This window comes from Cherax quadricarinatus, chromosome 12 (assembly GCF_038502225.1).
Source record: "Cherax quadricarinatus isolate ZL_2023a chromosome 12, ASM3850222v1, whole genome shotgun sequence".
NCBI lineage: Eukaryota > Metazoa > Arthropoda > Malacostraca > Decapoda > Parastacidae > Cherax > Cherax quadricarinatus.
The window spans coordinates 41865854-41884721 of record NC_091303.1 but is presented as its reverse complement, the minus strand read 5'-3'; positions in this window follow the sequence as shown (position 1 = coordinate 41884721).

The following is an 18868-nucleotide window of genomic DNA, read 5'->3' as shown; positions in this document are numbered from 1 at the left end:
GTTGCAGGGGTCTGTCAGCATAGTTGCTGATCCCCTACATGTGTTGTATAGCTTATCTGTGTATCATAGTACCATCCATATGTTTTATATACACGACCCCTATGCTGGGCCTAGTGACTGTTTGTATGACGTCAGGGGATGCAGCATGAGTGCGTGGGACGCGCTACCTCACTCTCAGATCTTCACGCACAGGCTTACTGGCAACGCACGGCAGGTTGGGCTCCCTTTCTCACATTCTGCAATATATTGTTACCATCCAACAAGTGTGTATATCTTCAACCCTCGTTATCTCCTTTTGAACCCAACGACAAATGGCACCAGCGGAGGGCCTGTAATTCTGATGATTACAGCGATTTCTGGAGATAAAATTCTACTGAGCCAGTCGCCATCTTGTGATGTTAGGCCTGCCGAGACGGGTGATACTCAACAATCCCAAGCCAGCTACCCTACCCCAAGCAAGCTTTCACCAGTCGATTGCTTCACTTACTGGTCAGTATCTGTGTATTAGCGTTTTATTTGCTTATTTGCATTACTTCCGAGGGGTTGACCTGGGTTTGCAAAGTAAGCCAAGCCACCAAGCCAGTCTGTGGCATGGGGGAGTCCAGCCTAACCCTACACCATACCAGCCTTGCCTGCTAAGCCAGCTTTCCACCCCTGCTGTTCTCATCGTTACAAGTTATCAAACCAGTCTGTGTAAAGGGATAAGCCAAGCCAGCCTGCAACTAACCCAGGTGACTAACCCAGTTCTCAAGGAAGCCATGTGGGTACAGTCTTCTTCATTGCTTTGGGCTTCTAGTTCTAGCTGTTCTGAGTGGTATATCATCCCTGTGGTGTTGTGGTATTTTGTGGGTTTTATAAGCCAGCCGGCTTAGAATATCTTTGTGCCTTGTGCGGGTGTCCCCAGAGTGGCTTACGCCACTCATCCCATAGGCCCAGTCACCATGCAGTGTCTCACCTCGCTGCCTCAAGCACTCACCCACCTCACCCACTACCACTGTTTTTACCCTTATCACGGGTTCTAGCACCATATTTTTACGGACCACATAGGGGGTCAAGAGCCAGGTGTGTTCCATCGTCAGTTTGCGCCATCGTAAAAGCCTCCTGCGTTTGTCCATCGTCGATTTAAGCGCAAATTCTTCGATCACGTGTGGAGAGTAGTCAAGAACGCTGCCAACCACGACACTCCACCACCATCCTCCACCATCCACCTCATTCTACAATGTCACTACAGTGTTAACGAATAATATTTTTTTATAGAGACATTTGCGTGAGTTGAGACAATTTTCTTGACTGATTTCTTAGTGACATTCAGTGACTCTTGATCAGTGTTCATTATATCCTGTTTGCAACATTTTTTTATCTCTCTCTTCAGTGTTAATTTTCGTGCTTTATTTATGTCTGTTGTGTTGTGTTCATTTTTTTTTATATATATACTTGAAGTAAGCACTTTAATGTTTTTCCTTGTTGTGTGCAATATATAAGCAGTATAACCTTGTGTTTACACTTCACAATTATCTTGTGTTCACAGTATTGTGTTCCTTGTTTAGTAATTTATACAGTGAAGTAATTCAGTAACTTGTTACATTATATTCTGCATCACAACTCAATGTTGTCTCAGTTATTTTTTTTCTCCCGGCATTTGTGTATTCTTGCTGTTTTTGTTTTTATTCATTTGCTATTTTTTTTTTCTTCTGTGTGTTCAATATTCTTGTGTTACTTCTTTTCATTTAGCCAGTGCCTAATTTGTCTTATCTCCACAGACAATAGTGCCATTATTTTGTTGAAGCAAGACAATTATTTTCCAATTCTTCACACCCCAAGCTTCATTACAAGAAAATTCTCATAGTATTGTGCATATATTGATGTGTTGTGTTCTGCATCACTGTAAGTCTTCAAACCTTTTCCTTGTTTTGTGTTTTTTTTTTTTGCCTCTATTATCTTTATATTTCATTGAACAAATTCACTCTTAGTGCAATTTTTTCAATTCTTTAAAGTAAATCATTCTTTTGTTTGTTCAGTAAGTGTTTACTTAAGCTGCAAATAAGAGTTAAAGTGCTCAATCAGTTCATTCCTTGATAATATTTTTTTGTTGCTTTTGTAAACTGTATTTTCTTGTGTGTGTAATTTTTTATTATTATTTCAATATTAATTCATTTTGCAATAATTCTTGTGTAGACATTGTGCTGCCATTAATTTTTTTTCTTTCAGAAACTTTATGTAGTGTTGTGCAGTACTTCTGATTAGTAATTGTTATTTGCAATATTGCTACAGTTTATTTCAGTGCAATATTCTGTGATTTCAGTTTTACATTTTCTGTGCATAATATTTTATTCTTTGTGTGTCATTTTATTTTATTTTTAGTGAATTGCTTTCCCAGTTTGTTTTAATTCTGCACAAGATTTATTGATCTCATTTTATCATTTTTTTTTTTGTTGTTGAATTTCTTTATTGAATTGAGAGTAAAGACAACTCACTGTGCCATTCATTCAATTTAAAGTAAATTTTAGTAAATTTGATTTGAGTAACATACAATTTCTCTTGATTTTCAAAGTGTTGCTTATCCAGTTGAGTAATTTTTTTTTACTTTCATGTGAGTTCTCCTTGCTTACAGTGTAACTTATTTTTTTTCTTTATTTATGCAGAATAGTTAAGTAATTTCTTCCCATTTAAGCTTATTGTGTCATTCTCTCCATATTTCTCGCCTTTATGTCCTTGAGTAAGTTCCCTGAGAAGATGTCCCAGTCACTTTTGAATGTTCACTTAGTGTATCATGCCAGTCAAAATCAATATGAATCAGTCCACAGTACCAACATTCCCGTACTGACTGAAAGACAATACCTAGCCCTGGAGCAATGTGTTTGTTCTCACAGCTTGTATCTGAGATTTGTTAAAGTGCTGCGAAATGTGAAGTTCAGATTAAGCTCCTATAGATTCGTTCATTACTTATTAATGTAGCCGAGCGGTCAGGCACTAGTAATACTGTCACTCCTGTCTGGATTCTAGCCACAATATTGTGCACGCAGGATAGTGTACAGTTACCTTGGGTTTCAGAGGAACCTCAAACAACCCTGGGTGCTGAGACTACTATCCCTGCAATGGCGACTTGTGCAAGTATTCATTCCTTCCCAGGGGACGCTTTGAGAAGAACTTTACTTGCAATGAGTTATGCCATCTCTTGCTGATGCCACAAGCCATTGCAGAAAGACGTTTCTGTGGCTAGTGTACTCACTTGAGTGTTGTTGTTGTCCCTTGTGTTCCAGATGGTGATGCCATCCTCGTTGACAGTAATTCGTGCAATGTAAGAAGTTGTTTCTCGAGTAACTTTCACATGTTGTTAGCGTTTGTAAGTGTAGTTTCTTTATAGTTGATACCTCGTGTCACTGTGTGCGACTCAGATTGAATATCTGTATTGTTGACTGTGTTCATTTCTTTTCCCCTGTGCTTGCAGTGAGAGATAGTAGATCCATTCTCCCTTGCTCATATTGCGTGTTATAGCGTTACTTTTTTCAACCGGGGAGAGTCATCCACTCCACCGAGTTTGTTCATTCCTCCAGTAAGAAAGAACAGATCCCATGTGGTCTGGTGTGATTCAATTCCTGCTCCAGGAAGATCTTATTCTGACTGTGAAGTCACCGGCACCCATTAGTGACTTTGTAATGAACCAAGAATTACTGTATCATACAGCTGAGTTGAGTACTTGAAGCAGAAGAGTATACCAGTTAGTAATTCCACAGTCACTAGTGAATGTAGCTGTATCTTTTGCAGATACTCGTGCAGATCACCCTGAGTCAATGCATGTGTTAGCCTTTGCAGAAGAATTCGATCCACCCAAAGATGATAACCATTCTGCATATGTAAATCTTACCCTCGCAGAGTTGGGTTTAAATGTACATAGTCTGTATAATTAGATGTCCAAGATGAATGAAGTTCTCAACTCTGTGTTTTGTTATCAGCTGATCAGCTTTCAGAAAAAAAATATTTTCGTGTTCACATTCCCTCAGAATTCTGAGAATTTAACAGTAATGACCTGTGTGCACCAGGTTTGCCTTTGCTGTTAATTACTTTCACCTTGTATATACATTTATTCTTCTTCAGAATATGTAGAGTGCATGAATACAGATAGATCGATCAATTCCATCCTATATTATATCATCATTTGTTCTTATAATTGTAATGCATTAAGTGGGACTATATGCCTTCCTTTGATGCATTACTTTTATTGTTCCTTGATAAAGTGAGTAATCACGAAAGAGCTTGGAATTTCTCTATTCTTTCACAGTGGTTGTTTTGCATATTCTAAAATCACCTGTTTACTGTGATCTTATTGCATTAATGGATACCACATGACTCTTCATAATGTTCTCAATAAGCTTTCCTAATCATATTTCTTTTGTTTCCCAGTTTTCTTCTGCACTGATCAAGTCCCACAAGTTAAAATTTCGACTTAATTTTTAAAAAAAAATTAAAAAAATTGATGTTACTTCCTTGTTTACAAAAGTTCCTGTTGATGATTTATTAAGTTTCGATAATTATCTGAAGAACTCGTTAATTATGATTTACCACTGCCAGTTCCTACTATCATTAAACTTATTAAACTTTGCATTGTTGATGCAAAATTTGTATTTAATGATAAGTTTTTCACTCAGAAGTTTGGTATGGCAATGGGAAATCCTCTTTCACTTGTTCTTAGTAATCTATACATGGAATTTTTTGAAACAAGGCTGCTTAACACCATCATCCCTAATAGAGCAAAATTGTTCAGATATGTTGATGATATTTTGTGTCTTATGCCCAAGAATGAAGATACATACCATTTCCTTGGCAAATTAAATAGCTTAGCCCATTCTATAAACTTTACTGTTGCCTTTTCTAGATGTTTTAATTATTAAGGGTAATAATGAACTAAAATTTTAAATTTACAGAAAACCTACAAATAACTGTTCCTATGTCCACTATTATTCTGTTTTCTTATCAATGTTTTTGAGAGCTTTACGTATTTATAGTCCAGAGTTCATAGATGAGGAAATATCCAAAATTTATGAAATAGGTAATAATTTGAAATATCCAAGAAACGTAATTGATAAATCTTTTAAAATTGCTAGAAGTACTTTTTACAATGCAAAAAGAGACAACCAGCCTTATTCAACTAAAAATATGTTGGTTCTTCCTTACCATGAAAGCTTGGTTGATATGCCTTCTCTTCTAAAGACTTTTAATATCAAAGTTGTATTTAAAAATCTTGATACAGTAAAAAAAACTTTTTGATAAAGAATTCCCCCCAAAATGCTGACGGATGTGTCTATAAGATTCCTTGTAAAATTTGCAATAAAGTTTATTATGGTCAAACTGGTAAAAGTCTCGAACTAAGATTAAAACAACATAAATATAGCATTAGAACTGCACAAGATTCAAATCCAATTGATTTTCAAAAAGTTGAGAAAGTTGAATCAAGCAAGTCCATGGTCGACAGGAATATAATTGAATCTTGTTTCATAAAATGCAGTTTTGACAATAATATGAATATTTTCTTTGGTTTATATAAATTAGATACATTTATAATTAATAGAATTAGGGAAGAATTTAATAATACATTGGACAAATAATAAATTTTTAAATTCTTAATTCTTGGGTAGAATAGTTTGTTCATGGGTTGAGTGAAGGACCTGTCTAGTTGGGCCAGTGGGCCTGCTGTAGTGTTCCTTTTCTTATGAGTCACACATCAGGTGTTGCTTTGTTGTGGGATGTGATAGTGAGGGGTGGTCTAAACCCTTTATATGCCTTCCTTTGATGCATTACCTTTATTGTTCCTTGATAATGTGAGTAGTCACGAAAGAGCTTGAAATTTCTCTATTCTTTCACAGTGGTTGTTTTGTATATATATGTTGGGATCTTACTAGCTTTGTAGTGCGGGGGGGGGGGGGGTTGTCATGGCTGGGGCAAGGATTGGGACTGTCATCCGGGGTTCCAGTTGGTTCGCCGCCGGGAGTGTGAGCGTGAATGTGAGTGTGTGTGTGTGTGTGTGTGTGGTATGTGCTTAGACGTGAACAAGGGATGATTCAGTGTGGTTAGTAGGTGTTAGGATGTAAGTGTGATGACAGCCGGAATAAAAGTGCCATCCAGTTTGGGTGTGGGGAATGTCGGTTTATACTTTTGCATACATGTCCCACGGGATGATGACTGCATTACTCTCTATGTATATATGGCCTCGCACTTGCTTGGTCACTTACCATCACACATATATTAGAGGGTGGAGGTGTATATTTTTTTAGAGGTAATGTACGCATGTATGGTGTAAGGATGCTTGGGTGAGGATCGTAATGATTGTGAAACTGTCGCGCTGTGACAGGTTATATGCTCATGTACGACTAGAAGACTGTGTGACAGGGTTATGTGTAATGATGAGAGAAAGTGGGCGGTTGCCCAAATGGGGGGGGAAGAGGGGTGGAAGGAGTGTTGGAGAGACTGAATTTGCAACTTGATAGTGTCTCTTGTATACACCTTTGCTTTGCACGTTTACTTTTGTGCAGTGAAAAGGTTCAAAAAGGTTGTGATAGAGTAGTTTTTATTTATGTGTTCGCATTAGGTTATGGAAGCCTGTGATGTGAACTTGATATGTTGATAGCCTTTACTATACATGATGATATATCTATGTATGTGTACAACAATATGATAATTTAGTAATTGTTGCCAGTGTATTTCACGGAGGTGTGTGTACCTCCGGCGGACACAGATACTTCTGTAAGACTTACTCACAAGAAAGGTTTTTTTTTTATTAGGAATGTGCGTTTCTTTTACAATAATATATGTGTGTGCTGTTTCTTGTACTTACACCTACATAAGTATGGTGTGATAATTTCATGTGCTTTTCTTATATATACTGATAGGAGGCTTGAGTGTATGTATAGTGTGCTTGATGCTCTTTCTTTTTTGTTTTTGTCTGTGACGGGTTGCTTCTCTGACCGCGGGTTCAATCCCGCCCGTGGTATGGTTTTCTCCTGTGTCCAACAACGTGTGCGTGTGTGATAATTTATGTATATACTTATTGTTCTCCAGTGTTATACTATATATATGTATTTTGTCTGTATAAGATGTGCTCTCAATAAAAAATAAAAGAAAACTTCTTTTCTAAAACTGTTGTGTAGGGGGTACGATGGTGTTGGGGAAGCGGAAGACATGACAATGTACTATGGGGGTTGCTGCGAAGGTGGAATTTGTGATGAGGGGGTAGGGGCAATGGATACAGTGCGTGGGTTTTGGGTTAGATTGTTTGGTTTCATTGGGGCTGTCGGGGTTGAGGGCCCTCAGTACATGGTTATGAGGGAGGTTGTACTTGCTCTTTTCCTCCTGATTCTGGGTTTTCCTTCCCATCTCCACCTTTGTTTCTCTTTTCTCCTTGTGTCTTTGTACCCTTTCTTTCTGTTTCTGCCTTTCTTCTCTGTTCTGTTGCAGTCGAGGTACACTATCCAGTATACCAATATGTCCCTTAGTCGTGCTTTCTTCTGCAGAATCCTGTTTCGAGCTAATTCTGCCTTGAAAATCACTTTGAATGGCCAGTTTCTTCCTCTTGCAAACCCCCCTATTCTCAGAAAATTTGCCAGTTGGGTTATGTCATCTTCTCCTATTGCTTTCATGATTCTTTAAATTGCTTTTTTCTCCCCCTGTTTTCTTGCTTCATGAGTTTCCCCTTCAATTTCCTGGAGCCCATATACAAAGACTGACCTCTCCCTTTCATTCTCAATCTGCCTTTTCCTTTGTATCCCCTGATTCGATTTACTTGCCTCCATTGCAGTTTGCCTTTCTTCAAACTCTTCTCTATCTGTTGTCTCTGTGCCCAGTGATCTGTCATTTCCCGTCTCTATATCCGTGCTGGTTGCCGTTTATAATTTAATTTCTTTCTATGTGGTACACCACTCTTCTGATAATCTCCATGACTTTGTATACATGTCAGTGACACTGGTCTGTAGTTTATTAATGCTGTATGCCTGGCTCTTTTCTAAAAACTGGGACTACATTTTCTGTTTCCATACTTTGGGTAGTCGCTCTGTTTCGATAGATATGTTGAAGATTGTTGTTAGTGGTACACAGAGCGCCTCTGCTCCCTCTCTCGGGACCCGAGGAGAGATGTCATCCGGCCCCATCGCCTTTGAGACATCTAGTTTGCTTAGTAGCTTTGTCACCTCCTCCTCGGTTGAATGTATCATGTTCAGCACTTGTTGGTGTACCTCACCTCTCCGTCTTTCCAGAGTCCTTTCTGTCTCCACTATGAACACTTCTTTGATTCTCATGTTAAGATCCTCACATACTTCAAGGTCGTTTCCTGTGAACTCCCCTCCTTCCTTCCTCAACCTGATTACGTGGTCTTTAACTGTTGTTTCCTTCCTGATGTGACTGTACAACAGCTTCAGGTCAAACTTTGCTTTTGCTGCTATGTCATTTTCGTATTGTCGCTGGGCCTCTCTCCTTACCTGTTATTACAACCCAGGAGTCCCAATGGCCTGTTATCCTGGGTGTAAAGGGAGCAAAATAAACACAGCAGAAAAACTTTTGACTTGTATTATCCTTCACCAATTTAGAACAGAAGTATATACACTATGTACAACAATAGGTATTAGTGCACTCCACGGTAAGCAAGGCAGAATAGAAGCCACTAGAGAGCAGACCGTGCTTCAACCAGCTCTAGAATGGGAATGACAAGGGCAGACAGGTAAGTGGTACCCACAACACCTCTGCAATTGCCAAAACCATTTTCTCATTGGCTGGAAGCTAGGTACTGATTGAACGATGGGGCCCCATCATCAACCCTTAGCCCCTGGTTCGCTGGTTGAGGGAGATAGCCTGTCAATGAGGGTGTGTATATGCACCGAATAAAGGTTACGTACTCTTTGCATGCCACACCTGTGCATATTCATTTCTTGCTCTTAGACTACTCTCCTTATTTTCCCTGGTCCTTTGCCTTCTATACTTCTTCTGTTTTCTAGCACACTTGGTTTTAGCCTTTTTACACCTTTGAGTGAACCAAGGGCTCGTCGTGGTCTTCTCATTATGTTTGCTTCTCTTGGGTACAAACCTCTCCTCCTATTCCTTGCATATATATGTGTGTGTGTGTGTGTGTGTGTGTGTGTGTGTGTGTGTGTGTGTGTGTGTGTGTGTGTGTGTGTGTGTGTGTGTGTGTGTGTTTGTGTGTGTTTGTGTGTGTGTGTGTGTGTATGTGTGTGTGTATGTCTGTGTATTTCACATATTGCTGTGTTCAGTGAAACATTTTAAATAAATTCAATACCATGGATATTACGTAAGTACTTGAATATTTCTTAAACGTAAACTAGTCATTGTTTACTTATTTTAATTAAAACTATATGACACAGTTCATACCTGTATAAGGATTTGGTGGAAGTATTGAAGGCTCTGGAGGCGTCTAGCAGACGTGTGAGGCTGTGGTTGCAGGGTGAGACAGTCTTGAGCGGCGGCTTTAAGCACGTTTGTCAGTACCTTGAGACACCAGTGAAACAACAATGTGAAGCCCAACTGCAGCGTCATGTTCCACACAAAGAATATTTTGCTGACAACAGACTCAGATACTGAAGAAAATCGTAAAATCACGTGGAACAGGTATATTGTCAGATTCATGGCTGTAATTACGTCTGTAAATGCGTCTGTGGTGCGTTTGTTCTGACATTTAGTACAGCTAAGAGCACACTCTGCTGACTGTTTGGGGAAACAGGTACTCGGAGTGATAATTTTATCAGATGCAGTTTCATAGTTGATTGATTCCCGGCACATCTTTGTGTGGAGGCGCCACAGCAAGGTTAACATGTGCTTCAGAGCATAATGTTTAGCGAACACACACACATTAAAGACACAGTTAAATACTTGCACAGCTTCTGCAATGACAAGTGATGCTTTCACTCCTTCTCCGGAGACGTCTGTAACACATTTAACGAACTGAATCATTTTACAATTGTTGTAAATACTGATTGTAATATATACAACAGTTATACATACAGACCAAACTTGAAGCCAGAGTTTCTTCTCAAAGGGTGCTTTATTAAACTGAAGACTGAATGCCTTATGGTCTGAAACTCCGTTATAAATGTATGGAAAACATCCAAATATCTTCAGTATCCAGACAGACAGCTTCAGGCCATTCACAAACATGTTGAAGTGTAAGGTAGAGGAATTTTTGCTCTATGTTGAGGACTCTTCTGGCACAAGTGTAGGTGAGATAGTCGTTGGCCCTTTAGGTGGGTCGTGGCAACAACAACCACTAGTTGACCGGTGATGGATTTGAAGACCTGAATAGAAAAAAAGATGGTTGGGATAGAGTGTACAATGAAGGGTAGCTGCTAAAGATTAAGCTGAGGTGTAATGTATAATGTAATGTTTAATACCCTGAGACTAGGCTGAGACAGAGTGTAGTACCCTGAGACTAGGCTGAGGTACAGTGTGTAGTACCCTGAGAATAGGCTGAGGTACAGTGTGTAGTACCCTGAGACTAGGCTGAGGTACAGTGTGTAGTACCCTGAGAATAGGCTGAGGTACAGTGTGTAGTACCCTGAGACTAGGGTGAGGCATCCAGTAAGATCTAACAGCTACCAGCGAAGAGGCTGGGTCAGGAGCTATAATTCGACCTCTGCATTCACAAATAAGTAAGTACACACGCACACACACACAGCCAGAAGCTGTGAATCGACCCCTGGAATCACAACTAGGTGAGTACACACACACACGCACACACACACACACACACACACACACACACACACACACACACACACACACACACACACACACACACACCCACACACACACACACACACACACACACACACATACACACACACTTCCCTCCCTTCCCACTCATCATCCGTAGCCTTCTCCCTATCATTCTCTCTCCCTCTCTCTCTATCCCTCTCTCTCTAGCCCTCTATCTCTCCCTCCCTCCCTCTCTCTCACACAAAAGCTCCTTTCTGTGATAAAAAAAAAAGGTAATCCAAGAGGGCATAGACCCAGGGGTCTGGAGGTCGAACTCAGGAAGGAGGAACCTGGGAGGGAAGATTGGGAGTTAGAGCTCACAAAAATGGAGGAAGAGTGGGAAAGGAAGCTAGCAGAGCTCGGCAAGGTAATGGAGGGGAGGATAGCTGAAGAGAACAGGAAGTGGGGACTACAAGTCTTAGCAGCAGAAGATAAGATAAAGTGCTTAGAAGAAGAACTAAATAACCTGAAACAGAATAGAGAGACAAATGACAGTACAGACATGACATCAGGAACTTCTATACCAGTCACAAACGAAGGGGCTGTAGGGGTTCGGGAAAAGATGAGTACAGAAAGACCAAATGAGAAGCCTGAAGACAATGGAGACATGACATTTGCAGAGACTCTAACAGTCAACTACAGTGGCAGGGAACAGCTGAGTAGGGAAGACAGTCCACTGAGCATAGGGACTGCAGCAAGGGCAGGGGTTGAAGGCAGGAATGTTTCGATGGAAGGAGGTAAAACATCTCAGAGGATGCAAAGAGAGACACAGTGGGAGGAGGAGAGGGAGAGGTCAGTGTTTGTTTACAGGCTCTAAGAAGCTGAAGGGGAAACCTATGATTAAAGAAACCAGGGGGAGAAGAAAGTGATCGAAAGTATCTTGAAAGCGATAGGTGAAGGAGACATGACCCAGGTGGCAAATTTTCGAAGAATTGGGTGGTGTGCAGGCGGAAGGAGACGGCCTGTCAAAGTAATATTCAAGGCAGAATTAGCTCGTACCAGGGTCCTGCAGGAGAAAGAACGACTGAGGGACAAACCAGAGTACCGGAGTGCACCTAGATCGAGTCAGAAAAAAGCAGGAAAGGACGATACTGAAAGAGAGGGTACAAAGATGAAAGGAGGAATGGGATGCATCGATGAAGACGAGCAGAACCCAGACTCAGGTGGAAGGACAAATACACCCTACAGAGACACCCGTAGAAGGACTTCAACCACAACAACCCCGATGCACCTGAATAATCTCAACAAAAACCCGCACACTGTTCTCTCTGCCTCAACCCCCCATCAAAAACCCCACCCCTACAGCAGCCCGCTATGGGCACTATGCCCTCACCCCCACCACAAACCCCACCTACACAGTGACAACCCCAATGCAGCTGAACAATTTCAACCAAAACCCACACACTGTTCCCTCTGCCCCCACCCCCCATATCACAAACCCCACTGTTACAGCAGCTCCCTACGGGCACTCTGCCCTCACCCCTCATTACAAACCCCACCCACACCACAAACCCCCATAGCCCACCCCCAGGGCTCCCACTCCCCCAACCCCAATATTCTTCTAGGTCCACCGTGATAGACAAGAAGCTGAAGGTGTGGTACACAAACGCAGATGGAATATCAAATAAATACAAGGAGTGGCATGAACGAATCAACGAGAAGTCCCCATACATCATAGTAGTCACAGAAATGAAACTCACATAGACAATAACAGACGCAGTCTTCCCATCAGGATATCAGATCCTGAGGAAAGATAGAAGGAGGAGAGGGGGAGGAGGGGTTGCACTGCTCATGAAAAATCGATGGAGTTTTGAGGAAATGGAAGGCATGGACGAGATTGGAGAAAGGGACTACATAGTAGGTACATTTCAATCTGGGAAACATAGGTAGTCATTGCTGTGATGTATAACCCACCACAGAACTGCAGGAGGCCAGGAGAGGAATATGATGAGAACAACAGAGCGATGGTGGACACACTGGCTGAGGTGGCAAGAAGAGCTCAATCGTGCAGAGCAAAGTTACTGGTTATGGGTGATTTCAACCACAGGGAGATCGATTGGGAAAACCTGGAGCCTCATGGGGGCCCCAAAACATGGAGAGCCAAGATGATGGATGTGGTACTGGAAAACCTCATGCATCAACACATCAGGGACACTACCAGAGAAAGAGGGGAGGATGAACCAGCAAGACTGGACCTTGTGTTCACCTTGAGTAGCTCAGACATTGATGACATCACATATGAGAGGCTACTCGGAGCTAGTGACCATGTAGTCCTGAGTTTTGATTGCATAGTAGAGTTACAGGTGGAGAGGGTAACAGGAGTAGAACCGGAAAAGCCAGACTATAAAAGGGGGGACTACACAGGTATGAGGAACTTCCTGCGGGAGGTGCAGTGGGACAGAGAAATGGTAGGAAAGTCAGTAAATGAAATGATGGAATATGTAACAACAAAATGCAAGGGGGCAGAGGAAAGGTTTGTTCCCAAGGGCAACAGAAACAATGAGAAGACCAAAGTGAGTCTTTGGTTTACCCGAAAGTGCAGGGAGGCAAAAACTAAGTGCATTAGAGAATGGAAGAGGTGTAGAAGGCAAAGGACCCAGGAAAACAAGGAAATCAGTAGAAGAGCCAGAAACGAATATGCACAGATAAGGAGGGAGGCCCAGCGACAGTACAGAAATGACAGCATCGAAAGTCAAGTCTGACCCGAGACTGCTGTTTAGCAACATTAGGAGAAAGATGACAGTCAAAGACCAGGTGATCAGGCTGAGGAAAGAAGGTGGGGAACTCACAAGAAACGATCAAGATGTATGTGAGGAGCTCAACAGGAGATTTAAGGAAGTATTCACAGTGGAGACAGGAAGGACTCTGGGAAGACAGGACAGAGGGGGGACACCAACAGGGAATAGACCAACAAGTGCTGGATGATATGCATACAACTGAGGAGGAGGTGAAGAAGCTGCTAAGTGACCTTGTTAACTCAAAGGCAATGGGGCCGAACAACATCTCCCCGTGGGTCCTCAGGGAGGGAGCAAATATACTGTGTGCCATTAACCACAATCTTCAACACATCCCTTGAAACTGTGCAACTACCTGAGGTATAGAAGACTGCAAATAAAGTTCCCATTTTTAAGAAAGGAGAGAGAAAAGAGGCACTAAATTACAGACCAGTGCCACTGACGTGTATAGTATGCAAAGTCATGGAGAAGATTATCAGGAGGAGAGTGGTGGAGCATCTGGAACAGAACAAGATTATAAACGACAACCAGCACAGATTCGTGGAAGGCAAATCCAGTGTCAAAAACCTTATAGAGTTTTATTGTGATGTAGTTCAGCTGGGCTTGTGAGGTCTCTAGGGAGACCTAATTGTATGGTCACCTTGCCTTGGCAAGTGGCTAAGCAGCCACGCCTTTTCGGCTTAAGTATCAGCTCCTTTGTTCATCACTGGCATCAGATCTCGGCGTCATGTCGTAACACGTGGTGCACACCTCATTGTGGAGGGTGCGTGGACCACTATATAAGCCCAAGGAAGAGCATGATCGAGAGACTTCGAGCGGAGCTGCTGCTGGGTGCAGGGCTCCGGAGAAGGCTGCTGAAGTCTCTGGAGGAGACTGTTGGAGACATTGAGCAGAGTACTGGCTTCGAGCAGTACTCGTGCTGTGTAGGTCTTGGGACCTGTGGCTTAGTTCCTGTGGTGAACTGTCCTCTGAACTATATTGTAAGTTACATTCATTTTCGCCAAGTTGATTGTATTCCCTGTCTCACTGCTTATATGTACCACCCCATTTATCTAAACCGCAATAATGTTCTCCTGTTCCCAAACATATTATTGTACAAGGACTTAATAATAAACTGTGTTTGAGTAGAATAGTAATATTCAATGTCCCCGTTATTTCTTCATTTATTTTTATTTTAAGTAGTGAGAGGGTGAGAAGGGGGGTGGGTAGAGTAATGAGAGGTGAAGATGTAGTCACCAGTGACGTCACATTACCTACCGACCTCCGCTAATCATCTCTCCTACCACCTCGCCTGCATATCCTCTGCCTACATAACCCCCTTACTCCCATTTTCCTCACTTTTATCATTACAGTTCAATAACCCCTCCTCTACATGACATTATGACAAAGTTATAGAAGTAAGACATGAGAGAGAGGGGTGGTTAATTGCATTTTTTTGGACTGCAAGAAGGCCTTTGACACAGTTCCTCACAAGCGACTAGTGCAGAAACTAGAGGATCAGGCACGTATAACAGGAAGGACACTGCAATGCATCAGAAAAAATCTAACAGGGAGGCAACAACGAGTCATGGTATGGGATGAGGGGGGCCTGTGACGAGCGGGATCCCACAGGGGTCGCTCCATGAACCAGTGCTATTGTTGGTATATGTGAATAACATGATGGAAGGGATAGACTCAGAGGTGTCCCTGTTCGCAGATGATGTGAAGTTAATGAGGAGAATTAAATCAGATGAGGATCAGGCAGGACTTCAAAGAGACCTGGACAGGCTGGACACGTGGTCCAGCAACTGGCTTCTTGAATTCAACCCTGCCAAATGGAAAATCATGAAGATTGGAGAAGGGCAAAGAAGACTGCAGACAGAGTATAGGCTAGGTGGCTAAAGACTGCAAACCTCGCTCAAGGAGAAAGATCTTTGGGTGACCATAACACCTAGCATGTCCCCGGAGGCACACATCAACCAGATAACTGCTGCAGCATATGGGCGCCTGGCAAACCTGTGAATAGCATTTCGATAACTTAGTAAGGAATCATTCAAGACACTGTACACTGTGTACATCAGGCCCATAGTGGAGTATGCAGCACCAGTTTGGAACCCACACCTGGTCAAGCACGTGAAGAAATTAGAGAAAGTGGAAAGGTTTGCAACAAGGCTAGTTCCAGAGCTCAGGGGTATGTCCTACGAAGGAAGGTTGAGGGAAATCGGACTGACGACATTGGAGGACAGGAGGGTCAGAGGAGACATGATAACGACATACAAAATACTGCGTGGAATAGATAAGGTAGACAGAGACAGGTTATTCCAGAGAGGGGACACAGAAACAAGGGGTCACAATTGGAAGCTGAAGACTCAGACGAGTCAGAGGGATGTTAGGAAGTATTTCTTCACTGATAGAGTCGTCAGGAAGTGGAATAGCCTAGCAAGTGATGCAGTGGAGGCAGGAACCATACATAGCTTTAAGCTTTAAGACGAGGTATGACAAATCTCAGGAAGCAGAGAGAGAGAGAGGACCTAGTGGCGATCAGTGAAGAGGTGGGGACAGGAGCTGAGTCTCGACCTCTGCAACTACAATTAGGTGAATACAATTAGGTGGGTATACACGCACACACACACACACACACACACACACACACACACACACATACACACATAGCATTACAAGAGGAGAGGGTAACAGGAGTAGAAAGGGACAAGCCAAACTATAAAAGGGGGGACTACACAGGTATGAGGAACTTCCTGCAGGAGGTTCATTGGGAAAGAGAATTTGCAGGAAAGCCAGTAAACGAAAGGATGGACTATGTAACAACAAAATGCAAAGAGGCAGAGGAAACGTTTGTTCCCAAGGGCAAGAGAAATAATGGGAAGGCCAGAATGGCCCTTGGTTTAACCCAAGATGTAGGGAGACAAAAACAAAGTGCAGTAGAGAATGGAAAAAGTGTAGAAGACAAAGAACCCAGGAAAATGAAGAGATTAGTTGGAGAGCCTTAAACGAGTATGCACAGATTAGGAGAGAGGCCCAGCGACAGTATAGAAACAACATAACATCGAAAGTCAAGTCTGTCCCAAAACTGTTTTTTAACCACATCAGGAGGAAGGCAACAGTCAAGGACCAGGTAATTATGCTAAGGAAAGAAGGTGGGGAGCTCACAAGAAACCAAGATGTATATGAGGAGCTCAACACAAGATTTAAGGAAGTATTTACATTGGAGACAGAAAGGACACTGGGAAAACAAAACAGAGGGGTACACCAACAAGGAATATACCAACAAATGTTGGATAAAATACCCTCAACCGATTAGGAGGTGAAGAGGCTGATATGTGAACTTGATACCTCAAAAGCATCAAGGGGAGGGAGAGGGAGCAGAGATGCTGTGTGTGCCACTAACCATAGTTTTCAACACATCCCTTAAAACTGGGCAGCTACCTGAGGCATGGAAGATGGCAAATGTATTCCCATCTTTAAGAAAGGAGACAGAAATGAGGCACTAAACTATAGACCAGTGCCACTGACGTGTATTGTATGCAAAGTCATGGAGAAGTTTATCAGGAGGAGAGTGGTGGAGAACCTGGAAAGGAACAGGATTTTAAACGACAGCCAGCACGGATTCATGGAAGACAAATTCTGTGTCACAAACCTACTGGAGTTTTATGACAAGGTAACAGAAGTAAGACACGAGAGAGAGGGGTGGGTTGATTGCATTTTCTTGGACTGCAAGAAGGCCTTCGACACAGTTCCTCACACGAGATTAGTACAGAAGCTTGAGGATCAGGCACGTATAACAGGAAGGGCACTGCAATGGATCAGAGAATACCTGACAGGGAGGCAACAGTGACTCATGGTACCTGATGAGGTATCACAATGGGCTCCTGTGACAAGCGGGGTCCCATAGGAGTTGGTCCATGGACCAGTGCTATTTTTGGTAGGTGTAGACTCAGAAGTGTCCCTGTTTGCAGATGATGTGAAGTTAATAAGGAGAATTAAATAAGATAACGATCAAGCAGGACTACAAAAAGACCTGGACAGGCTGGACACCTGGTCCAGCAACTGGCTCCTAGATCTTGACCCCGAAAAAATGCAAAGTCATGAAGATCTGGGAAGGGCAAAGAAGACTGCAGACAGAGTACAGGATGGATGGCCAAAGACTGCAAATCTCTCTCTAGGAGAAAGATCTTGAGGTGAGTATAATACCGAGCACATCGGAAGCACATATTAACCAGATAACTGCTGCAGCATATGGGCACCTGACAAACCTGAGAAAAGCGTTCCAATACCTCAGTAAAGAATCGTTCAAGACTGTACACCGTGTGTGTCAGGCCCATACTGGAGTATGCAGCACCTGTTTGGAACCCACACCTGGTCAAACACATCAAGAAGTTAGAGAAAGTGCAAAGGTTTGTGACAAGACTAGTTCCAGAGTTATGGAGAATATCCTACGACATAAGATTAAGGGAAATCGGTCTGACAACACCTTAGGACAATAGGGCAAGGGGAGACATGATAATGACATACAAAATACGGCGGGGAATAGATCCAGATGTGGAATCATGACTAAAGGTTGTGGAAGGAAGGGAAGAAGTGTAGAGTGGGAGGGGAGAAGGGTAGAAAGGGAGGAAAGAAGGGTAGAGGGAGAGGGAAAAAGGGTAGAGAGGAAGGAAAAAAGCGTAGTTTAGTTTAATTTCTTTATTATGCACCCCATACCCATTTCGTGGACGGTAGTCAAAGGATTATGCTGAGGTCAGTGGTCACGTGTGGTCATACTTGTCCTAAGCTGTCTGGGATTAGCGTGGGCTGTTACCGAGCACCATGGCTTGTTGTAGTGTTTTAGAATCTCAGGTTAAAGTGCTGAAGAAGAAGATTCTACTTCTTCAGGAGGAAAATAGGAGGCTGAAGCTTCGTTTATAAGCATTTGGGAGTGAGTGTGGGATGGTAGTAGCTGGTGAGGAGGAAAAAGTTACCAGCAGTGATTTGGAGAGTGGCAGCCGCTTTAAGTGGCAAGTGGTTCACAGTTCAGGAAGAATGATAATAAGGAAGGTTAATAGAGAAGATATGAAGGTAGGAAATCGATTCTCTGTTCCCCAGGACGAGTGTACTTCAGTGGTTAGTGAAATTAAAGGTACCACTGACTCCCCTGCTTATCAAGGTAAGAATATTCTGATTGTGGGAGATTCTCAGGTAAGATAAAAGGGACCTTGCTTTTTTAACAGACATATAAAGGTCAGACAGAGGGTGTGCCTCCCAGGAGCTGGTGTTGGTGACATAGTCAGCAGGTTGGATAACATTATGTCAGGCAATGGGAACAAGCCCATTATCTGTCTTAATGCTGGTGGAAATCCCAATCATATGCAGCATCTTGCCTAGAAGGGGAGTGGGCAATGAATGGATGT